Source organism: Anopheles maculipalpis, chromosome 2RL (genome assembly GCF_943734695.1).
Source record: "Anopheles maculipalpis chromosome 2RL, idAnoMacuDA_375_x, whole genome shotgun sequence".
Classification (NCBI taxonomy): domain Eukaryota; kingdom Metazoa; phylum Arthropoda; class Insecta; order Diptera; family Culicidae; genus Anopheles; species Anopheles maculipalpis.
In genome coordinates this window covers 52,308,712-52,334,714 of record NC_064871.1, presented here as the reverse complement: position 1 = coordinate 52,334,714, position 26,003 = coordinate 52,308,712, and the positions used below count along the sequence as shown (strand labels likewise).

The window sequence follows — 26,003 nt, the reverse complement described above, 5'->3', positions numbered from 1 at the left end:
TAAAACATGGCACAGCACTACCACTGTATGCATCATGACTAACCGAATAAAATTCACTGATAGTGTGACGGATGACAGAAGTGATAACGATGATGATGGTTGCGTTTACCCATTCTCTCACAGCGAACAGTGACTAATGAAGATACCTTTCGCTGATGAAACACAGTGTAACACTTACACATGGTGAAGCTTGTGGTTTCCAAAATGTATTTCAATTGTGAAATTTCCCATATTGCACAAGGAAAGGCAATACGCCTTAGCTTTTGATACAGGAATATTTTTAAAAATGTTCAAAATAGTTAAAATTTCTTCGTCTTTCTCATAGTTATTAGTTACAAGTGTTTACAAAACCTATGAATATATAATTTCTGAATTATTTTCAACAACAGGCTTCAAGAATCATCAATGATAACAGGATGGTTTAGGTAATTTCAATCGAAAGGAGCGTGTTTGAACAGTTGAGCGTTTTACAACCAGTTAAAACAAGAATGTTTGATGGAGACGCCCAGTACCTGATTCGAAAAAAGTAAAATAGTGTTTTGTTTGTTTGTTTATTATCGGGCGCTACAAACGCTTTGCGTTCTTGGCCTGCCGCCGCAGAATCTGGACACGCTCACGGTTCCGCGCCGTCGTCCGCCAATCCGTTATCCCGGCCTTGATGGCGGATGATTCCACGCCATCCTCCCTCCTCAATTTAGGTCTACCACGCCTCTTCTGTCCGTGTGGACGGACTAAAAGGACTTTCTGAGCTGGGTCGTCCGGTGCCATGTGTATAACATGGCCAACACATCGGAGTCTGGCGAGCCTACAGTTCGTACAGCTCGTCGTTGTAGCGGATTCAAATGTTTTCTTCTCCTTACTTCGCCTCGCCTTTCTTTGCTTCTACGCTCAATGTGCGTGCATTTAAGGTGACGCGCAGATTGTTTATTCGTGTGGGATGGGTGGGTTTTGGGTGGTGTATGAATTTCACGCACGCACTTTATTTTCGCAAACTACCTCATTTATGTATCGACCAATTTTAATGCAGTTTTTTTGCATTATATTGAGCAAAGTAAACACAATCTGACTAAAGAGGGAAAATGTTTTAATTCGGCAAAACATTTTTTTCTAGCTTAGACAACACTTGGAATTTTTATTTTTTTAAGTGACAGTATTTCTCCTGAGTCAGTAGAGTCCAGAGTTTGTTTAACTTTTTTTTTCTTTTTTTGCAAAGCTTTGAGAGTTTAATTCTGCATTCGCCTGTCCTTTGAATTGCTACTTGTTTTTTGCACTTTTTGCCTGAATCATTGCAAGAAATTGATAATGTGAAGTGATTATGAATTATGATTGAATCATTGCAATAAGTTGATAATGCGAAATGATTATGATTTCTTGGCTCGAGCCAATATGAACAGCAGTGACCTTGATAACGGCACATTTTTTGTTTTTGCAAATCATTGGTGGTGTTCAGAAGTTGTTTAAGCCCCTTGGAAGGTCTTGCAGCTCACCACATTGAATTTGGTTACCGATCTGCTGTGAGTTCACACTGCTAGGGAGTAATTGCACACCCGCGACCGCTCCGTCCGTTAACCGATAAACTCGTGACTGGTCATATTCGAAACCCCTTTGTATTGTTGTATGAAATGCTGCAAACTTTGTATTGAAATACAGTGAATACAGACACAGAAATACAATAAATCCCTCTAGGACCGAAAATACACCTTTACCGTTTATCTGTGGTAAACGCATATGCCTCTAATAAAACAAAAATGCTATGACAACGAATGCGTTGCCTTGGAATTCATTGCAACAACTGAGTTAAACCACGGTAGTTGCAACGAAGAAGTCGCAGCCATGAGTTATGATGCTGTATTATAAAGTGTTTTTTCTTAAATCAGGGGTTTTAAAGGTTAAGGAATGTACACTATCATCGAAGTTTTACCTTCGAAGCCCCCCCCCGTTGGTGAAATGGTAAACATAAAAAAAAATTATACGAGAAATAAAACCGGAGCGCAGAATCATGATCCGGACTCGGCTCCGGCATGATCCGATCCGGCAAATCCTTTCATCTCTATCTTATACTATTATGTGATATGTAAGAGAAGTCTCGACACCTGTTTTAGAATGGTATCGCATGAAAGTTTAAGATTTTGTTTTATTTTCCAATTTTCAATCAAATTTTGTCAAACTTTGTCGAAATTTAATTGCAATTTATTTATTCAAAAAAACATGTTTTACATATCAAACTAATCAAAAGTTGATTTTATTCCTTTAATACGGTAAATACGCAAAGTGTATGGCTAGCGAACTCGAAAAACATACAAAACGATCGGCGGAAAGCTTACGATGTGACATTTATGATGTTATGAGTATAATTATACTGCTAAATGCTATAATACTTACATCCACTTTGATGCCGGTGAATGGAAAAATCTTTGCCGGTGGGTTCTCAAACGGCGAATACCGATAGAACTCCAGTGTGCCTCGGTACCATTTGACGGAGTAGAGTGGTGCACCTTCCATCTCATACTGACAGTGCAGTTGAGCTTCCTGGCCACGCCTGACCCACGGTGGTTTGATGGACAGTGAGAGATTTCTCAACCCCGCGGCGGCTACTGATGCTGTAATCCATGAAAAAAAAAACAGATAAACAAAAGCAAAACACGCACATTAATAAGAAAATTCGCTCAACATGGTTTTCCATTATCGGCAAGAGAAAGCCCGACCGACAGCCGACTAAATGATGTGAAAATGTGAACTGAAATCAACGGATCAATGGAATTGAAATTTATATTCCCAACCCCAAACCTCACTCGTGAGCGTGTGTTAATGCTGGTGCAATCTTTTCCAAATCTCTTCCCGCCATTCTACCCCATCAAGGAGAACGTGGACCGCAAGATACGCTGTTACGGTTGCATGCGCGACTCGTCGTTCGTTGAACGTGAATCGGATGAAGGATGAAACGACCGGGTGTAGTGGAAGCGAATGAAGGTGGCAACCCGGAAAACTCTCCAGGGATATAAATATTCCAGCATCCCCGTGCTGCCAAAGCCCGGCATTCGATGGCTCGATGGTAGAGAGGTGTGTCGACGGCAAGAAGCGATCGGTGACCGTAAAAGGAAAAGCCTATTGACAAGAAGTTTATCGGATTCCACGGATTTTCGGGTGGAGCGCATTTTTCTTCGATGAAATTTGATTTCTTTATTTGGAGTAAAAGTTCACTTTGATTTCCCCCCTTTCCCATGGGAGGGAGATTGGTTCCGATCATCACACCATCTCTTGCGTTGCGTGCGTCGCACGCCACAAACCTTCCGTGACCTTCTTCCGTGCTGTTCGTTACTTTTGCTTTCACTTCTCACTCTCCTCCTTTCGGGATTCTCTCAACCGCCTTTCCATCAATCCGTCGGTCCTTTCGGCGACCGCTTTTGTAAATGCTAGATGGCAGCGTTCAGCAGCGAGGGCGAATTGATTCTCGGTTCTTAGCGCTCACAAAGCTGCCCGATCTTTCGAGCTGATAGTAACCATTTCATGGAACGAGATTTTTTGGGGTTTTGTGAAGCGATTCCTATTATCCATCTCGTTTGTTCGATGACAATGCATAACGAAGAATGATGGAATCTTCAATTTTGAAAATTGCATCGCATTGATTTTTGTTTTGCTTTTCTTATTCTTTTTTGCTCAAAGGTAGCACTTTAGCTTCAGGCTTTTTTTTCAGAAAGCTATAGGTTTAAGCAGTGCAATAGCGTGTATGCTATTAAATTACTTCAGCTTTCAATAAAATTAATAGTTACCCTTCTACACATCTCAGCGCAGTTTCGCGCATTCCTCAGAGCAAACTGCAATCTTGAAGGTGGGTACCGTTTCTTCCCAGAAGGTTCATTGAGCTGAAACCATTTTCAGCTGTCTGGTGAAAGCATAAATAGCATAACATCACAAATCTTCAAATTATCACAACATTAGCGAAACACCGACCGACGGGTACCGATAGCTTTTCAATTACGACCGTCCCCACGCTCCTGCTGCGGAATCTTCAGATCTCGATCGAGGTGCTTTCATTCCATTCACGAACACGGACCCGAAACCGGCCGTACAATAAATAAATCCTTAACGCCACTCCTAATTCATTTGAAAACGGCTTCTGAATATCAAATATTGATCATATTCCCGGTGAAACCTGATGGTCGTTTATTTGGCGATCCGCCTTATCCCGTTACTGCTTCACTGCACTGCCAGGCGCGGACCGAAATCAAATACGTGTCTTTCGTCCACTATTCCACAACCTTCGCGAGCCCTTCGTACCTTCATAAATACACCGTCCACCAACGTACGGCCCTATGCAAACAAATAGCAAATCGTCCTTACTGTGAGTGGGGAAAGCTGTATGTATGTGTATGTGTGTGGAAAAGTGTGTCCTGCACTGATGATGAGGATGAGGGTGAAACGACAAAATGCTTCTGTAATTTAACGCCCTCTACTCGATGGAAACCCCCGTAAGGCACACTCTTTCCCTGTGTTCTGCATTGAAGCTTCAGTCTTTCCCATCTGGCAAATGTGCAAAAGACGAATGGTAAGATAGACGATCGTGGGCCGCTTTGCTTTGATAAAGCAAACACTCCGAAGCAAAATGTCGAACGGAATTAACAATTGATTTACACTAACTCTCCTCCCCTCAACATAAGAAACAAAGGACAGTAGTTGTTTAAGGTGCTATATTCTTCATAAACCTACGACGCAATACTATTCTTCTCTTGTATTATTGTATGGTGACAGGTTGCATCATAATAAGAGCCTCGACTAGTATTTTCAGTAATCATGAAAAAATATTTCTCCAATTTTGTTCGATATCGATCACAGTTTGCAGTTGGTTTGTTTGTTCATTAAGTATTGGCTTTTGTTTTAGTTTTTGGTTACTTTGCTTTTACTTCCAGTATGCATTTTATTCTATTTTTTGACACTGTGGTTTTTAATTCCATGCTATGTACTGGATTGTTTTTTTCATGTTAGATGCTTTTCCCTGTGTTCATTTGGTTTTTTATCTATTTATTTGTTTTGCAATCTATATTTATTTGATTACCACTTGCCTTCATGTTTATTGTTTTTCTTATCTCTTTATATTCTTAGTTATGACTTATCACTTTACCTTAGTTTTTTTTAAAATAATGTTTAAATAAGTTTTATGTTTACTACCAATTTCATTCTCTTCAATTCTAAGACCCCTTCTTATGCTCTACAACCTCTAATTTCTGGCATTCTTGGCTTGATTTAACACGTAGCTAGACAGTAGATTCAGCGTACCAAAAGGCGGTTTGGCCGATACTATCGTGTGAAGACTGTCTAGCAAGTCGGTCGTCGGACCGTTTCCCATCTTTCAAACTTGTATTAATTCTATTATTGCCTTATGTTTTTTTTTCTTTCAATTTCACTTGCTATTTCGGTATACGTTTAGAAATTTTATTTTTATAACTTGTTTTTAAAAATGTTTTGGTTTTAAATTATGTATTTGTTATTATACATATTTACTAAGAAATTGAGCAGCTTGATCCCTTAAACTTTTTATTATTTCAATTGCTACCAGTTGCGATGCAATCAAGTTTTTCAGCAAGGACTATTTTTTTCTATTCAATCAAATAATCATTCACCGCAGCAATTTCAATTTATAGTTAGTTTCCTTAAAAATTATCTCCGGTAACGATACTTTCATACCATTTATCCATACCGTGCAGGTGAAGAAGTGGGTTGAAGTAGAGATTTTACCATCATTATCAAGTAATTGTGTTGACACAGGACAGTGTGGTTGCTCTCGGTCTTTCGGTTGACTTAATCTCGATTTTTCATCGGCCACCGTTATCTCCATTGGCTCCAGTCATCAAACTTCGTCATCCCTCATTCCAATTCGAGCCCAGCGAACTGATGAGTGCCGGAAAGTAATAAAGCTGTTCCAATATCAAACCATACCACCGTGTTCGGGAATCACGCAAACGGCGTCTAAGCTCAACAAATCGACAGCCCAAATCGAACTCGCTCACCGTGGAAATGAAAACGAATCAAATTGAGACAAACTTTCACCGTGCAACCAAAAGCTTTTTGCCCGGCACATTTGCTTTCGCAGCCACAGCTTCCGGATCCACAGTTGCACGCCTGGTGGGTGTGGGAACCGCTTTATCATTAAAATCACCATCCACCGGGCTTTCTAGTGATTACTTTTCTATTGCTATTTCGCACCTCCCCCCAAACTGTGTTTATTCAAAAGTCATGTTCGAAATTCGTCACCGCGCGCGAACCAAAACTGCTCAACCGTGGCCACGAGCCTCGAGCTCCCTAACGAGCTTTTTCGGTTCGACTGCGTTGTCATTGTTTGACCTCAGCCAGCCTCTCCAACGGGCTCCCGGTTCTCACACCATATTGCTAGCGAAATCATGTGCTAGCAGCAAAAGTTAAAATCGAAAAGATAAATATACACCGTCGGAGATGATGAGACAACGACGATGACGACGACGAAGACGCTCCATGAAACCTGCGACACGTCAAACGCGAGACGCGACAAAAGTCACGATGACGTGACGGTCACTGCCTGCTCTATCCGCGCGTTTACAAATTTCGGCGAAAAGTTTCACCCTCCTTCATCTTACATTATTAGCGCTGTTCTTTACAATGCCGACGCCCAGCATGGGAAGATTTGCGACTGTTGAGGAATAAAAAATTATGTCTTGCGGCCAGAGTGAGAGAGCGAACGTAAATACCTCCACGAAGAAAATGTTCGACCGAACCGAATCAACACACAGTCGAACGACGGAACGGTTAGATGTTCTAATCCTGCATGCCCTCCCTGGTGTGAACAATGGACCATGCAATAGAGCAAGCAAGAAAAAAGGACGACCACCATACTGCGCCGCACGATCCTGTGCACGATGTTCCTCTGATTAATTGGCGATGTCTTTATACACCGAAATGATTTTATAATTTCGAAAGTTAATTTTTGTTTACTCTCTGCCTCCAAGCTTCCAACGCTTCCAGCTGCACGGGACGGATGTCCGGATTTGACGGGTGGCCGTACGATAGCGAATGCAGAACGCGTCAACCTTAATGGAGGCGCCCAGTTCGTTTAACAATGGAGACGCCTGGTGCTCCATGTTGATGAAAAACGACCTTTCGTGAGTAGATTGAGATTCTGTTCTTTGGCACGTAGAAATCTGTTGTTCTACACGTTACAGTGATGTGCAACAAAAAAAAAAAAGATGAAGAGAAGAAAACCCAGCAAAAAGAACAATACGAACAATATGAAATAGAATTAGAGCCTTGCGAGCACCACGTTGCGGACCATTGATTTTTAGCGTGTTGCTTTCTTAATTTGTTCGCAGCATAAAAACGAGCAACTTGAGTAATGCGGAAGATACGGAGGAAACTTTGAACTGTTTGTTCTAGTTCCGCAAGCAACAAATGTCCATTTTGTTCGCCAAATTTCACACAACCCACACGAAACCGGACAAACGCGCTGGCATAAGTTTCGCACGGTTTATAGATAATAAATGTATGTAATCATTTTATCAAGCATAATCTTAGCCACCCTATCGGGCAAGCAATCATGTTTCGAGCGAATTTATTTTTTTCCGATTCATGATTCTCGGAACAACACTTCTGGTGGGGCTGAAGTACAATGCATGCCGAACGTGCCATGTCAACCCTTTGCATCATTTCAGCTTTGGAAGTTTCTTTCTCACTCTCTCCACTCGCTGGTGAACACATGCACATAAACACAACCCAGTAGATTTATCATATCTATGTATCTCTTTTGGCACAACGCACACACACACACACACCACACAATAACGCAAGTCAATGAACTGGAGCACGTCAGCAATCTCGACAAACACCATCCTTTGCCACATTTTTATCGAACTTTCATTTGCCTCCAGCTTCGCCACACACTCAGCCGCTACCATTAAGACGCTCCAGCTCCACCCAACCCATGGTTGGGTAAAAATGATAAATGTATCATATTTTTCACTTAATTTCAGCTTCTAGCCAACCAAACACAGTCTTACCGAAGCGGAAACTTCCCTTTACATGCCTCCCGTATCCCCGTGCAACCGACGAAACATACTGCACGAAAAAGAAAAAACTCCGTATTCTCAGTGGAGATGATTTATTGAAACTTTTGGCCATCGGTTACGGGCCGGTTTGTGGGAGGATAAGAATGTAATGGGACGACCGAAAGTGAGTGCAAAACCCATACTGTAAGGGTGAGAATAAGAAGTGAAAGTTGCTGGAAAGGTTAGATGCTGTGACAAAAAAAAAACTTGTCATTACTTTATCACTCTCGCCCTATTGCCAATGTACCTTCGACCAGGAGAAAAAACCTCTCTTATACACACAAGCACACATACACTCACATACAATAAACCACACGTAGTTCTGCAAATCTACTTGCTCCCATGTGTAAGCTTCCTTTTATTTTCCCGTATACCTCTGCTCGGGCTACTGGAACGGTAGGCGTCACCGAAGTCATCTTAAACGTCAAGATAAATGGGTCCAGATTACAATGTTAATACATTAGACCAGTGTGAGTGTCAGATCAAGGCGCAAGGCGAATAAAAACTTCCGAAACTCAGACGATCACTATCAAAGCGATTCAAGTGCCCTGTCGGCCCTGGATTCAAGAGTTAAACCGACACACATTGTTGGTTTGTAGGTGATTCGCAAATGAACCAAAAAAAAAAACAAAAAACAAAATCTACCCTCCCATATCGATTTCCTTTTTGGAGCAAGCCACAAGCAAAACAACGTCCCATTGCGTACATCCAAACCTGTCACACGAGGTAAAGCTTTGTTTCGTTTCCCGTACGTCTATTTTCGCATGTCTTAAGACGCTACACTCGGTGCTATGGTAGAACGTAACACACAGTCTATCAGAATCCGACAAATGGGCCACACAACACAAGCAAATGATATATACGATTTTCTCAAGCTGTCGTTCTATCGCCATCCCTGAAAATGGGTCCACATTTCGCACACTTCATTGTAACATACGGTGAAATATACGCAGTCGTGTGAGTTTTTGAACCTTTTTTTTTTACCTTGTCCAAACGTCGTTGTCAAGTTGACGCATGATAAGACTGTTTTTGTGGTTGTTTTGTTACTTGTTTCGTACATGTCGTGTACAAAACCGGAAACATTGTTTAACATCTAAATATGCTCAAAGAAACCTCTCTATGTTTTTATTTTTCTTGATTTTATAATAAGCAATTTTTTTTTTGTGCTACAATTTTGAAAAGCTTTTATGGAGGGTTTCTGATAAGTTTTGTTTTAGAAGTTATTTGCTGGTTTATTAATGAAACTATTTCACCTTTCTAATGTTGTTATATAATCATGCATCTTTAAATTGGTTTATTGTTAAATAATTGTACATACATTTGTTAAATTGAAATACATAACATTGAGAAAGACCGTGACGACCGTGACGGACTTGACGTTCGTTATGGTAGTAATAATTACCGTGGACTAAATAAATATAATTAATTTATATTAGAATTCAAAACCTTCAACATTATTGCCTTTCACATTCGTTTTCTTCTACTGTAGCGCTACAGCACCAAGGCTTCTCATATCTGACATTCCTTGACTTGATTAAACCTTTGGCTCCGAACGGGATTCGATATCAGATCCTTTCGTATGAAGACTGAGTGTCACTGAGAGATTCTACTTATTTGACTATTGGGCTAAAGAGTAATAAAGGCCCTCAAGTTGTACGGGGTTCATCTCATGCAAGATTGTGTGAAAAATCACGGTAGACTGTGACCATTATGCTTAGGACATTATGCATTATTTCAAATTATTGTTAAGTGTCGCAAAGCTAACTTATGTATAAGACTAATTTACAAAAACATTTTACTAACTTATTTCATCATTTAAATGAGACAGTTCATACTGTAATTGAAATAATTCTATAGTGAGCCATATTTTTTATTTAAATGGCTCAATATACGGAAAAAATAATATCTAAACATGATTCGAGTAGAATGTTGATTAAATAACTAAAATTTTATTAAAACTAGTTAAATTAAGATTTTTTTGGATTTTATAAACCAATAGTTTTAATATTTTCAATATGTCCTACTCAGCCATGTTCACAAACGACTGTGGAGCTTGCATGTGAGTTTGCTGCGTGCAACATGTAGGCCTATATTAGTCTTTAGCCCTGTGCTTACTAAACATCAGACTTGTTTTTCTTTTCACCGCTGGCAGCGCTATCGTCTAACGCATATCAAACAGTGTTATTTCTACAGAAAATTATTGATTTGTTGAAAATAATATAAATCAAAACACTTGGTACATTCGATGAAGTATGTCTAGTAATTCTCTCGTAAATGCATGTTTCTAGTTAAGCTTACAAAGGATTCTTGCGTGGCTTTTTGTTTTATAGAATGCTCCATTTGAGCTCATGTCTTTACTAAGTATATTTTTTATAGAATACTAACAAAACTGAAATGTCTATCCGTACATAACATTGTTGTATCACTATGAACATCAGCCCAGAAAAAAACTTTTTGACGCATACACGCAACGAGATAAACAGACTTGCGTTGGTTGATGTTGTATTTCCATAGAAATAGACCAATGGCTGGGAATGATTATCCGTACGACAATGCGGCACATGTTACGATTTATGATAATGTCACTCGAACACGAAGCATTTCCAAATCGCGGAAGTAAATAGTGCTGGAAAAGACAAGTGATGTTCGATGTTTGGTTGCACACTAAACTAGCAGAAGTCGCACTGACTCACACACAACAAGAAAGCTTCACAAACGTATGCCCATAGAGCAGCAAAGCTATCACGAAACAAAGAGCCACTCACAAATGTATAGCATAAACGAAATCAAAGAACATTTCACAGCCACACTTTGATTATCCTTGATTTTACTTTCCTCTGCTTCGCTTTCTAGGGCACTGGAAATCCTTATTTCAAGCTTTGCTGTGTTTTTTTTCCCGATATTCTCTTTATCAAAAAGAAAAGAGCAGCCTCTCTTTTTTTTTGCAGTGCCCCATACAGACACATACAAAATTCGCACATTCGAGCTTTGAACTGTATGTACTTTATGTTCGTTTGTTCGTTTTGCTTGGCCATCTTAGAGGTGTTGTGTACAACGCAAAAAAAAAAGAAACCTGCCGAAAATAAAATAAAACGCTCTGCTAGGGAAAGCGCCAACGCTCTGTGAAGGTAAAACCGAACCATTACCTGGAGGGAAACTAATTAAAGCACAAGATTAATAGACTCGCTTTATTCCACCTGCCTGCCCCTATCTGTTGCCCATCGGATCCCAATCGGTTCCAGTTGGATACCCATTTATCCATTTGTGCCTACGGGTAGGACGCGTTTCGTACCAAAGAAACGACACAAACTCAATATCTCGCGTCGTCTCGTCTGTGAGGTCATTCCGGTGGTTGCTGTTGCTTTTGGAGACCTACGCGCCTAGCTCAATGGGATGCTGGATGTCTATTCCTTTGGGAGTCAAAGTGCACGTTTGGGATGGTGATAAATTTGGCAATAGCGACGGATTCAACTATTCCCTCAGGTATACTAGAGATGTACACTATCAGCATATTTGCCCTCAAACTAATCGCACAAACCTCACCACTCTGTTAAGCTAGCGTAGGGGTAAAACTTCCTGCCTGATTACTTTCACACGTCTCAAGAGCATTGCCAGTCAGCATCTTAAGAAATGCAAACTAGCTTTAGGTGCATCATTTACCCGATACGCATTGGGACTCAAATTAACCTTCAAAGCGTTTTCGCATCGTTCATCCAAAGCGGATGCATAAATCAGCACCAGTTCAATACGGTCGGGATCGGGCAAAAGTGCAAAACTATGCAAATTTTATCTCGCCATCCCCCTTCGAATCCCACGCCCTAAGTTCCTGATTGAAGCGCAGGTAACCACAACAGGTACTGCAGAAGCTGCACACAGGTTCGAAGGCGAACAATCTAACAAACACTAACCCTTCCGCCCAAGATTGTCCAATCAAGGCATGAGCTGGAACTGGCGAACCGTGAAATTCGCACGGCGATGTATCGATTCTTTTCCGATGAGATGCAAGAACCCGTTCCCACGCACGTGTACACAACAGAGAACGGGAAACCCTTTTTCCTGTATTGACTGAGTACAATCATCACCTTTCCAATCGAGTAGAGCTCACCGGATGCTGCCCGGAATCGTGCCCGTGAAAGCCAGTCCCAAGACTGCGGCAAGTATGAAATGACGATGTTTTCGGGATGGAAAACTCAACCGGTCATCATCGGACGAAACGGGATTGAAATTGGAACTACTGCGTCCCTTTCAAACAAACTTTCCTTTCGCAAACGATACCCTAGATGTAGTACGGTGGCGCTACGTGGACCAATGGAGCTGTGCTAAGCGCTCACATCCATTCCGCACGGCAAAATATTCCTAGACTCTCTCACTCTCGCTCTCTCTTTCTCTTTCTCTCATTCCCTCTCTTCAAGGGCCTCAACGTAGCGAACGCAATCTCGGGTTGTCCGGGAAAAGTCCCCCAGAAATAGTCCGTTGATTCGATTTACTTAATGATGCGTATTAAGCAGGATTTGCATTTGTTTGGCACTACTCGCATGCGACCTTGCCACTACATCTCCCACAAATCGTTCTACCAAAATGTTCCACAACATTTCCACAATCTTTTCCCATACATAGTATAAGCAGACCCCAAAACGAGTGTAGGTTGCTTTTTTTTATTTGAAGTTTTGGGGAAAGTTTTACCCGAGTTGATAATCGTGCCGATTCTTACGGGACGCGTTGCTCGTTCTGCGACAGTCTGCAAAGCGATGCTTGCCTGCATGCAAATGGAACCGTAGCCCGGTTGCTGGCATACCTGCACCCGATTGCCCTAACACGTTTGCACCGCCATCTGCACTGTCGTACGGCAAATGGCGAACTAAAGCGCCATTGAACCATTGAACGCGCCCGGGTACACTGCCGTACTACGCCGTACGAAGTTGGAAGCTAAAATAAATAAAGAATTAATTTGTTGTTTGCACCAATGGCTGAAAAAGCACAGCCCTATATACGGTAGGTTCTACACGGAGGGTTTTGCATTGCTTTGGTGAAAGTTTTCTGATCTGTGTTTTAAAGGATACTTCTGGGCCCACTTCTTCGGATCAAAAATCTATTTAAAGTATAATTCTTCAGCATTTATGGCGTTAAAAAATTATTTCTATTGCGTTAAGATATTACAGAGCAGACATTTGCTCAAATTTACAATTTAAAACGAAGCAAAATCAAACATATCAAATTTACTGACTCAAATTCAACTGATTTTTTTAATTTCGTGAAAGAAAATCTTCTTTATCTTGGCTTAACAACCTCTAAGATCATGTTGGCTATGGAATGGCTTACTAGATTTGCCGATACCACGTAGTTGGGGTGGTCAGTCATCACTACGGAAGGACATGCCCGGATGGGATTTGAATCCCGGTCATGTCGACAATTATATCTATTGGTGGATATTCCTTTTTCATGACATCCTGCTCATACAGTTATTTAGTAGTACTAGGTTTGATTACACTTTGTGTACATTAAAAATAAGAATAATTTCATTCCACCGCTTACAACAGAGGACAAAATTTTATTGTCTCCAATAGATAAATGTGAAGCAATAAAAAATCAGTTTGAGTCAGCCACATTCGTGTCAATCAGCCCAGTTGAAAGTTCTACAGTCAATATATTCTTTAAAAGAAACCGCGATAATTATTTAGACACTAACTTGCTGAGTTCATCAGAGATCAGAGATAAAACTTATATTAAAGAAACTTAAAAACAAAAAAGCCACAGGCCCCGATGACATCAACAATAAATGTCTGAAAAGGCTGCCAATCAAAACAATCATTTATTTAAATTTTATATTCAGCTGCTTTAAACTCGGTTAATTTCTCAACAAATGGAAACAGTTCTAAATAATAGCAATTCCCAAACCAGGTAAAAATAGATCCTCACCAAACAGTTACCGACCAATCAGCCTGCTTAGCTGTATCGGAAAGATATTTGAAAAATTGATTGCGAAAAGAATTTACCTTCACACCGAAACCCATAATATAATACCCATTTCTCAGTTCGGCTTTCAACCAACTCTCTCAACAACGCATCAACTACACTGGCTGATCATCTCCATAAAGAACAATAGGTTAACTAAAAAATCAACTGGAATGGTACTTCTAGATAGCGAAAAAGCCTTCGATTCCATCAAGCATAAAGGCTTTTTATTCAAACTTACTTCACTCGGCTATCCAATTACTATCATCAAATTCATACGTTCATTCCTAACTAACAGGTTAAACTATGTCCATATTGCAAAAAAGGCTATATGCAGACGACTTTGCTTTAACCATCACATCTTAAAATACAAAGTCAATAATCAAAACTCTAAACAAAGCATTAAAAGTTTACAATAATTGTTGCTTAAAATGGAAATTAAAAATTAATGAATCCAAAACTGAAGCTTTATTTTTTACACGAAATCTGAGTCACCGCAGGCTACCTAGCCAAGACTTAGCATTAAACAATGTCACAATAACTTGGCGCAATAAAGCAAAATATCTCGGCATACTATTGGACAAATGTTTGACGTTCAAACATCAAATTTCATACGTGGTAGTAAAAGCAGAAAAACTTATTCATACATTATATCCTTTCTTGAACGGAAAACCTTTAAACTTAATTTCAAAAACAAATTATTGATTTACTACTGCTTTATTCGGACAACTATAACTTAAACTTGCCCGTGATGGAGCAAAATAGCAAAAATTCATTTAAAAAGATTTCAAGTTCTACAGAACAAAGCACTTCAAATGATTCTTAATGTACCCGTAAGGTCCAGAACTTCCACAATCCACAATATTACTAACGCCCCACTAAAACAGTGGCCGTTCAGTATGCTCCAATTATCGTGGTAAATTCCTTGCTCTATTCCCCATCTAAGGTATTGGAATCTATAGTTCACTCCTCCATTCTTTCTGTTATTGACCCCTACCTATCGCCTCATCAACATGGCTTCATTCCTGAACGTACTTCTTCATCCAACGTTATGTGTCTTGTTTCCGCTGCATTTGTGAATATGGTGTCCGGTTGTCAAACCGATGTCATATACACGGATTTTAGAGCAGCCTTCGATAGCATACCGCTTGACCTTCTGATATCCAAACTTGCAAAGCTTGGTGTCAGGGGTCAGTCGCTGTCTTGGTTTGGCTCATATCTTCATGGCAGATCGTATAAAGTGTTGTCCTGTTTTTCCGACTCCTTTGAAGGTCCTTCTGGGGTTCCTCAAAGGGAGTGTCCTTAGCCCACTCCTATTTTTGTTATTTGTTAACGATTGTGTGTATACCCTCCCCCCTGATGGTCATCTGCTTTATGCGGACGACCTAAAAAATTTCCTTCCTGTGAGTTCTTCTGCTGATTGGTGTCTCCTTGGACGGATTGGCTGGACGATTCTCTCTCTTTTAACGTACATGTTGATCATGTTGTGGCCAAGTCCAACAAAGCTCTGGGACTGATTGTTAGACTGTCCTCAGAACTTAGAGACCCCTTATGCCTGAAGGTTTTGTTTTGTTGCTGGGTCCGATCTACCTTGGGCTACGCTGCCGTTGTCTGGTCTCCCCCAGGCTCGACAGCAATGGCCAGGCTGGAGAAGGTGCAGCGAAAATTCACCCGAGTAGCTGTTCGTCGCTTCCTTGCAGGTTACCAACCAACCCCTCCATCCTATCCTGTTCGCTGTCGGCTTCTCTGGCTGGACTCTATAGAAACCCGAAACTCCCACCTCCGATCATGCTTTATCGAAAGTCTCCTCTCCAATGATCTGGATTTTCCTTCTCTTCTGTCAGCCATCCCCCTTTATGCCCTATCCCGCCGGCTACACGATAGACCTCCCTTACACATCTCTTCCCGCCATACGTGATACGGTTCAAACGAACCTTTTTTAAGAGTGCTAACGGCCTTCAACGACGCATACCACCTGTTCGACTACAATGTCTCTGTGTCCCATTTTCGTTCTCGTCTACGCGTCTCGTCCTCTTCCTTGCATCATTGTTAGTGTCGTGTACAATTTTTTCAATCCCCCTATTGTCCTCCACACCATCCTTAGTTATTAAGACAATTTTTGTGTAGCCGATGAGGCAGACAAAATATCAACTCAAAATAAATGAATAAAAATAAATAACAAATTACATAAAGACTTGAATTCAATTATAAAAACAAATGCAACAGCAACAGACGCCCTGTAACCAACGCTTTAGTTAGAAATTAGTTTTTTTTTCCTTTTCTATTGTTTGGTGATAGCCATCTATCATACTAATGTTTGCTTTAGTTCTTTTAGGTTAGACATTTTAGCTTTAGGATTACTAGTTCGTAGGATATGTTTAAAATGTTCCATTGATTGTGGGTTTTTGTGTTATTTTTCCCACTATGTTTATATAATCAAACTATACCAAGAAATGTACCGGCTATGCCATACGAGACGAAACACAAGGCAATGAGGAGAATTATTGTTAAACGGGTACGGGTAACGGATACCATTGATATATTGTACTATAAAAAAAATCTTAGATATATACGGTCCATTGAAACACACAGGAAAATGTTTACAATTGATAAACAAAATTTACAAAATCCTTGAGAAATTTTGCTAACATTTACAATATAACCGTGAAGGGAAATTAACTACATTTCACTGTAAAGAACCAATCTGACAAAAATTGTTCTTGGTATTCCAAGGTTCTTTAAGATAAGGTGACGTTTGTGAGGTCGATGAGAAGCCGTTCCAAAACGATAAAAACATGTACAGTCATATCTTGTCGACAGTTGTAGGTAGAATTGTTCCTCGCAAACGTTACGCCCAATCCTACAAACGTTCAATCAATGTGTAACAATAAAGTCACGTTTAATATTTCATTTTTTATGCACGCTGTAAAACTGAACGCTTGCAGCCTATCACTTACGAGAATAAACATCATTGACGGTGCAGTAAAATTCAATACCTAAAAAGCTCCATATTTTTACACATCAAAACCCAATTCAAAAAACCGCGCATATTGTAACTGTTGCTGCTGATGCTGCTAACCATGGTATCATATGCTGGTTAAAATACCTCAATCAACAATCATCCCATAAAACAAAAGTTTATTTCTCTCCCAACAAACGGCCACGGTCTCAAAAGTGTTATTATGGTCAGCATCGTGGAAAGTGCGTAAGCATTCTAAAAAAATAAAAACATGCATTAAATTCAAACGAAAGTTCATCCGATTTTTGTATCCTCACGTTCCCCAGTTACATGCACGCTTTTTACACATGAATTTAGTTATTCCCCGATAGATGCTGTGTGTTTTTCGTTTTACATTTTTTATGTTTTCACGTAGTACCTGCAAATCACATCAAATTGTGCTCGATTTTTTAAATATATTTTTCGATTCAATCAAATTTTCTGATCTTAGGATCGTTATAACATTCTGGAAACAATTGACATCCATTTGCCTCTCGCCAGCAACAATTAATTAATCTTTATATAGTATGGTTTACTGTTAACCGATACCTACCATAGATGTGAGCAGTGAGCAGAACAATTATTGTATTTACGTAGACATATTTATCTTTATCGGCCATCACTCTGCCTCCTGCAACGAAAGGGAGAATGAGATAAAGTTATAAACACATAATGTCGTACAAAACACACACACCTAAACCAGGCGGCATCGGTAGTAATTTGAGCAAGCGGTACAAATAATGAATAATTTTATGTACATGTATGATGAATAAAATGAAGTAGATAAATGCGACGAAAACGAAACAGCATAAAGCATTATTTAATAACTTTCGCAAGGAAAACTTTTCTCCCGGTGCGCTCCTGCACCGTGGTTTGCTTCAATCTAGACAGACAGGCAGACAAGAACCTTTGCAACGATAAACAACCATGCTCAGCATTCAAATCTCAAGCACAACACATACATCCACCCACTACATACGTTCACTCAATTAGGCATAAATATTTTATGAGACGCAGCCAAAGCTTCAGCCGGCCGCAAAAGACATCCGGAATACAGGCTAGAGCTGCAGCCTCCTACAGCATTCTAGCCAACCCGCCTGAAGCACCGCAAACCGGTCAATTCAGCGTCGGTGGGTGTGGAAATGGCAAAAGATTCAAAACGAAGAAATGGTAAACAACGAGCAGAACATAAAAATTATGCATAATTTAGTATCACAGGCCATAAATCTCGCATTCGGGGAGGGAGTCGGTTCGGCTTTCGGTGCTATTCCGAATTTGGCTTTACTCCCGATGTTCAAGTTTAATACTGTGTGTTCGTACCGTGCCTGCAAGGTTAACCTCGCTAATGTTAAGCCCAGGCAAAATACCCGGCATGTTTGCAGCGACGTTGTTTATGTGGGTACCTTCAACTGCGCGTATTGTGAGTTCCAAGACGCTAACGACAGACACGATGACATAACGTCTTTACATTTTCCGGAATGCATTTGGTGAAATTATATACCGCGCCACTCTTTGAATGCCCTAGCGTAGCAATAGGAAAGTATAGTCCTCTTTTATTCCGACATTCGTTTCATGGAAAATGTGCTTTACTTTAACTGATTCTAGGCCATCTTTTTCAGTTAAAATCTCCAAAAGATTTGGGCTTAAGTTTTTGGCTTCCTTAGCTAATATAATCTTGTCCTGGAAAATAAGTCTTACAAACGGAGGGAAGGCAGTTGTTGTGGTTTAACCCGGTTAATCTGTAATAATTGATAAATTATAAATTAAATCAATTAAATAATCAAATAATCATGGCTATCCTGGATTTCCAAATTTTCTAAGTACCCTCATCATATCTGTAAATTTCATAAGCCAGGCAAGTTTGACAGTAGAGATGAGAAAAATTGGCATAAAAATGGAACTGATTACCGAAGATTTCACAAACAATCGGAACCAGTTCATGCAAGTAACCATTTGAAAGGTCCCTACCTAATCCCTGGCCGCAACTGTCGGAACCGGAGAGAATGCTTGGAATTTTGGTCGGCCAGTATAAGTATGTGCCTAGTTCCAGCATAAGTGTATGGGTGAGCGTTGTCTGCACAGTATCAGTAGACGTTTCTAAATGATTTCTAAAAAAAATTCACACAAAAAAAACATTTCGGATAACATTTGTTATGTTAACGCATTTCGCCTATTAAAATATCCTTTGTAATTGGATCGTCACATGTTATTAAAACAATAAACCTACAGAAACATATGGACAGCAATTTTCTTGTTTATCGAATATGTACAGAGTTAAAGGTGGAGAAAACGAAAGAAAATTCGTAAAGTCAAAAAGAAAAAAATGCATACTCATACTAGCCGACTACGATTTCGAACATTCTCGCCACTTCCAACGGTTCTGACGGTTCCGACGATTACAGACGATTCCACACGACTCCAGACGATTCCAGACGATTTCAGATGGAACCATCGATTCCATGTCTTCAAAGTCGAAACTGGAATCACACATACTGAAACCGGACCGAAACAGTGACTGCAATCCAGACAAACCCATCATTATTTGACTGGTTCGTACATTAAAAAAAAATTGTTAAACCTGATGCATGAGAGTCTGCAGGCTGGAGCCCCTTGCTACAGATTCAAGGCGGCCTACGATACCATACCGGATTCCCTGGGAAGCTGGTACGGCTGCTAAACGCCACTATGGACGGGGTACAGTGCAATGTGAGACCTCACCAAGGTCTGAGGCAAGGGGACGGACTCTCCTGTTTACCGTTCAACATCGCTCTGGAGGGTGTCATGAGAAGCGCGAGCTTCGACATCCACGATTTTCACCCGATCTCTCCAATTCCTTGGCTTCACGGATGACATCGACATCATCGGACGGACAACAGCGGAGCGAAGTGTACAGCCGATTGAAACGCGAGGCCAACAGAATTGGATTGAGCATCAATGCAACGAAGACGAAATACCTGCTTGCCGGAGGCTCTGACCGTGATAGAGCCCGACTCGGAAGCAGAGTATCAGTTGACGGCGACGATCTCGAGGTGGTAGAGGAGGTCTGCTACCTTGGTACGATCGTAGCTTCGGACAACAACGTAAGCAGCGAAATCTGGAGGCTCATTGTTCAGGGGAATCGTGCCTACTACGGACTCCACAAACTCCTGTAATCCAGAAGACTCCAACAACACACGAAATGCACGACTTACCGCACCTTTATACGTCCGGTAGTCCTCTACGGGTACGAGTCTTGGACTTTGCTGACGGAGGACGCCAATGCACTCACCATTTTCGAACGGCGGGTGTTAAGGACTATCTTTGGGGGTGTGTGCAAGCAGGGCGAAGGAGAATGAACCACGAGCTAGTTTGGCGGTGCTGATATCTTGACGGTAGTCAAAGCCGGAAGGATACGTTGGCTGGGGCACGTGATGAGGATGCCGAACACATGCCCCACCAAGAAGGTGCTCGTCATCGACCCGTTCGGCACGAGGCGTAGAGTAGCACAGCGAGCTCGTTGGCTGGATCAAGTGGAGTAACCTGTCGGAGATCGGATGCAGCCTTAGACCGAGTTTCCTGGAAACTGGTTGGAGACCTGGCCATGTCGACACGACGTACCCAATCCTGAGCAGGCCAAGAAGAAGAAGATACATGAGAGTGAACAAAGGAATCGATACCAGATACATCTTAGTGAAACAAATGTAGAATTTACATCTCCGAATGCTTTCTTCTATGTAAGCTACTGGTACACATACGCCTAGGTTTTTTAAAATATGCTGGACAATGGCACTGTAAAACAAATAGTTGCGTGTACCGTATATTGCCTTGTATCAGAAAAACACACCATCACCAGGAGGTATCAACACCGGTCTTTATAAAATAAGACTGATAATCGAATCCAATTCAAACCGTCTTCCAGTATGCAGGACTAAGCATCCAACTGCTGGTAAAATTAAGTCAAAGAAAGCAAGAAATGGCAGAGTAAGCACTCGCGAGTCTACAAACAGGAAGAATAAAAAGATTAAAAACTCTCCAATAGGCTCGTGGCGTTAGAAAAGTGTTCACTTCGAGTACTAAGTTTTATTTCAAAGTGATTTCTTTATGTGTTGCATCGCGCTTGTAGTTAAAATCGTTCAAAGTGCTATCGTTTTGTAGCAGCAACGCTAAAACGCAATGGCACTAACCACATTCGAGCTGTTATGTTTTGTGCGAAAACTAAAATGAGCCACGAGCTAGCAGAACAGAACCACCGGACTAAATGTAAATCGGAAGTAAGTGCCCCAGTGCTTCGGGCACGTGATGAAGATGTCAGATTCATGCCCTACCGGGAAGGTTCTCATCAGCGATCCTTTGGACACGTGATGAACAGGAATGCAGTAGGATCGTTGGTTGGATCAAGACTTGTCAGAATTTTTCGAACCCTGCCGGAGATCGGATGGGAGGAACACAGGTTTTTGACCCAATTTCCGAGAAACCGAGAAAACGAGCTGACCATCTCGGTTTGTCAAGTCCATTTTTGAGCAGGAAAAGGAACAAACAAAGAACAACAACTAAACTATGGTGCTTTATGTACATAAGATCTATGAATATGTGCAATTTTTTAAGGTAATCATGCTATTAATATTAGAATTAATCTCTGATGGTACTTCAAGGGTTGAACAAAAACAAAATAAAATCAAAAGAATAAATTCAGTTACTTATTCTTACCCATAAATAACGCAAGTTTTGGACAAATCAAACACAATTAACACTATTTTGTTATACATTGATCAGATGAAAACGAAAAACTAATCGTTAAGGCAATAATAATTCTATCTTGTTTCATTAAATATTAATGTCCTGTTTGTTTTAATAAATCTAAATTGTAAACACTACACGAAAACAATTAGCTTGGTTCAATATTTATAAATTAAAACATAGGCTGATTTTAAAAAAAACTGAAAAAAGCAAAGACATAAGACAACATCGAGTATTAGTGCTCCAACCATAAGAAAAAAAAGGTAAGCTCGCAGGATGCTAATGAGAAAACCTTTTCATACCATTTTTTAATATTTTTAAAACCTAATAATCAACTTCCTACTTGTTTAATTTAACATTAAAACAGTACGACTCAACACGGTACTATTAAAATAAAATGTTGCGAGAAACTACAGACAGGAATAAGTTTTTTTCTCACGAAACAACTTCTTTGTATAAAACATAAGCACCTGCTCAACTTAATGGTGGTTTTGGCCCGATGATCTACAACGCCGTACAGCGTATTGGATTGCATAACAAACAGAATCCATTTTTTCCCACCAGCCCATGGTACGTGTTTGTCGATGGGCAAAAAAAAAAGCAAGTACCCTAGTTGTCATACGGCTGTTTTTGTTATCGTGCCTGTCCGAAAGCGATTGGAACGGCATAACACAACCGCAGTCTCTCCATTCGTCAAAATATAGCCGAAAGCCCCAAAATAAACGCATAACTCCCTGTCCATTTGTCGCCTAGACACCTTCATTTCAATGGCAAACGAGAAGAAAATGACCCACACGCAGCAACAGCAACCAGAAAAAAAACCTGGTTCTCCGGTGATCCTACGGATGGTTGATTGATTACCCTCAAGGCTCGTTCGACGCGAAAGAGACACGAACCAACGAAGCGCATGGCACCAACATAAAATAACAGCAAAAGAGCATACATTGGCAGCCTGGTAGACGACAGTGACCACACGCCCCACGGCCATTGGAGAGAAGACTCGACGGCAAAAAAAAAAAACAGCAGCTGTCAAATAAATCAAACGGTTTGAAGTGAAAATCAATTTAGAAAAAGGATGGCAAGCGAGCAAGCGATGAAATTTGATGGAACATCCATCGTTCAAAAAAGAACCAGGAAGGGATGTTCATTTTTTTCCGGACAAATGTGAACATCTACCTATGACTGAGTTGGTAGGGGGCGTACGAAAAATTTCGAGGACATAGCGAAAAACAACCGGTTATGCGAGCTGCAACACATCAATAAACATCATGTCCATTTCTGGTACTGTTCTGGTAAGCTAGATGGACATGCTATGGTGCTACGAGCAAAATGTTACACAAACTCAATTCAAACATAACAACGGCTGCTAGGTACGGTGTGTGGCATTTTCACAGTTTTAGAATGCACATCATAAATGTACTTTTTGAAACCGACATGTTGATTACACGCTCAAGTACAAACTTAAAAAATAGCCTCCGACAGTATTATGAGGAGAGAGCTAATTGTTTTCCGCTAATGAAAATTATCAACCTCTTTCAAGCACTTAGAAACATGACACGAATGCATCATGTTTACAGGTTCACTTACACCACACTAGGATACTTGCAATAACATAAAACTATTTATATGTAAAACACACAAACATATATTCCTTCCTGTGTCACCAAGTGTCACTAATCAACAAGCGTTATTAACCATTAAAATGGCGTGAAACATTAACAAGTGTTATTTAAATTTAAATTAATCGATCTACTTTACACCATGTTCAACAAACAGCTCGCTCGTGTCGTTCTCCGCACTATGCGGTATTCATAACAACATTCAGTATTGTATGGAGTTCTACTTCTATTGTTGCTGGTCTGATATCCATCGAGGATATAAAATAAAAGAAATAAGAACTATCGATCTTCAACGTCTAGTTCTCACTTATTGACAAATTTCGAATCATTTCCAATTGATCTGGAACACTTTTAAACTAGAATTAGTGCCAATTTGTATTATATATAATATTTACAAAAACAAATCAGCCGGCAACGACGGGTTGGTGGCCGAACTGTTCAAGATGGGTCCGGAGAGGTCTTCCGCCATCATGCATCGGCTGATTGTTAAGATTTGGGATCAGGAAGACCTACCAGACGAATGAAAACTGGGTGTCATACACCCGGTGTACAAAAAGAGCGCCACTTGTTGGAGGCAAATCGACAATCGACCAAATCTTTACTCTACGACAGATCCTCCAAAAATGCCGGGAGCACCAGATCCCTACGCACCACCTGTTCATTGACTTCAAGGCGGCCTATGATACCATAGATCGGACCGAACTATGAAGCACCATGTACGGATTCCCTGGGAAGCTGGTCCGGCTGCTAAACGCCACTATGGACGGGGTGCAGTGCAAGGTGAGAGTTTCGAACATGCTCTCGGAACCGTTCGAATCTCACCGGGGTCTGAGGCAAGGTCACGGACTCTCCTGTTTGCCGTTCAACATCACTCTGGAGGGTGTCATGCGGGCTTCGACATCCGGGGCACGATCTCTCCAATTCCTTGGCTTCGCGGATGACATCGACATCATCGGACGGACAACTGCGGCGGTGTGCGAGGCATACACCCGACTGAAACGCAAGGCCAATAGAATTGGATTGAGCGTCAATGCGACGAAGACGAAATACCTGCTTGCAGGAGGCTCTGACCGTGATAGAGCCCGACTCGGAAGCAGAGTGTAAATTGACGGTGACGATCTCGAGGTGGTAGATGAGTTCTGCTTCCTTGGTACGATCGTAACTTCGGACAACAACGTAAGCAGCGAAATCCGGAGGCTCATTGTTCAGGGGAATCGTGCCTACTACGGACTCCACAAACTCCTACGATCCAGAAGACTCACACGAAATGCACGATTTACCGCACTCTGAACCGTCCGGTAGTCCTCTACGGGTACGAGTCTTGGGCTATGCTGACGGATGACCCCAATGCACTCGCTATTTTCGAACGGCAGGTGCTAAGGATTATCTTTGGTGGTGTGTGCGAGCAGGGCGTGTAGCGAAGGAGAATGAACCACGAGCTAGCTGAGCTGTTTGGCGGTGCTGATGTCCTGACGGTAGTCAAAGCCGGAAGGATACGTTGGCATAGAGGAGCACAGTGAGTTCGTTGGCTGGACCAAGTGGATTCTAACCTGTCGGAGATCGGATGAAGCCGTGGATGGAGGACTACAGCCCGGGAAACTGATTGGTGACCTGGCCATGTCGACACGACGTGCTCAATACTGAGCAGGCCAAGAAGAGGAAGATAATATTTAATAATTATTTTTACTTTAAAAGATACGTCTGCAAGCGCAGTCGTTCGACCAATTCTAGAGCACTCGTAAAACTTGTTCTTGTTGTACACGATGGATTCATAAGCAACCACTAAGGTAAGTAAATTTTTTTTTAAATAAGTATTTTTTAGAATCTGCTATGTACACTGAAAACCATTTGAAAATGTATATTTTTAATCAACCACGTTCATTAGTTTTTAGTAAAGCAGTCCAGAATTAGTGTAGCGAAAATCGACTTTCAAATAGTACCAGTGCAAAGCTAGACAATCAATGGAATCCGAATCGGATCGAGTTCCAAACGAATCCCAATCAAATGATCGAGTATTCCGATAGACTCCGTATCGGATCGATCTCGATATTTAAGATCTAATCCAAATCGAATCGGTCTGCGGATTGATTCTTCGAGTGTCAAATGTGTATTCAATAAAAAAAATCCCCCTGCATACGTTTTTGGTGTGCATCGCAAAGTTGCATCCTAAGGTGGCACTCTTCCAGCCATTTGACCACATTTACGAACGTTTTGTTAGATACACTAACAACACAAACAGCATACATATCTTCACGAACCTGCAATGGGCTATTATGGGTTTTGCTAACGGCTATTGTTTCCACTACCGTCGTCCTTTGTTCACCAGCTGTAACAGTAACAAATGGCAATGTTTGCCGTAGTCGCTTAAAAAAAAGAACAAACACACACACACAAACACACATAGATATGGTGTGACTCGACGACACTCATGGATAAACATTGTTTGGACTAACAGATATATAACGTTGAACTTTCTCACCAGCCATTGCTGTGTGCCCAGAACATGTTTCCAGCAAACGGTTACATGATTGTTCACAAGAAATCCCTGCCACATACAACTCGTGCGGTGTTAAGCACTCCCGTTGCATCCGAAGCTGTTGGTACAGCACGGCACCAGACCAGATGAAGAATGTTTACAAGCTGACACAA

General features: G+C 41.0%; 2 protein-coding genes and 1 pseudogene across 2 annotated transcripts in view; 2 read left to right on the top strand and 1 right to left on the bottom strand.

Moving 5' to 3' along the window:
- Window positions 1–17,836, bottom strand: part of LOC126558385 (uncharacterized) — a 125,586-nt pseudogene extending 107,750 nt beyond the window's left edge.
- Window positions 1–26,003, top strand: part of LOC126557136 (double-strand-break repair protein rad21 homolog) — a 435,365-nt gene that overhangs the window by 262,423 nt on the left and 146,939 nt on the right. The gene's annotated exons all lie outside the window — the stretch shown is intronic.
- The window catches only part of LOC126557093 (protein Peter pan), a 326,012-nt gene that overhangs the window by 277,569 nt on the left and 22,440 nt on the right, over window positions 1–26,003 (top strand). The gene's annotated exons all lie outside the window — the stretch shown is intronic.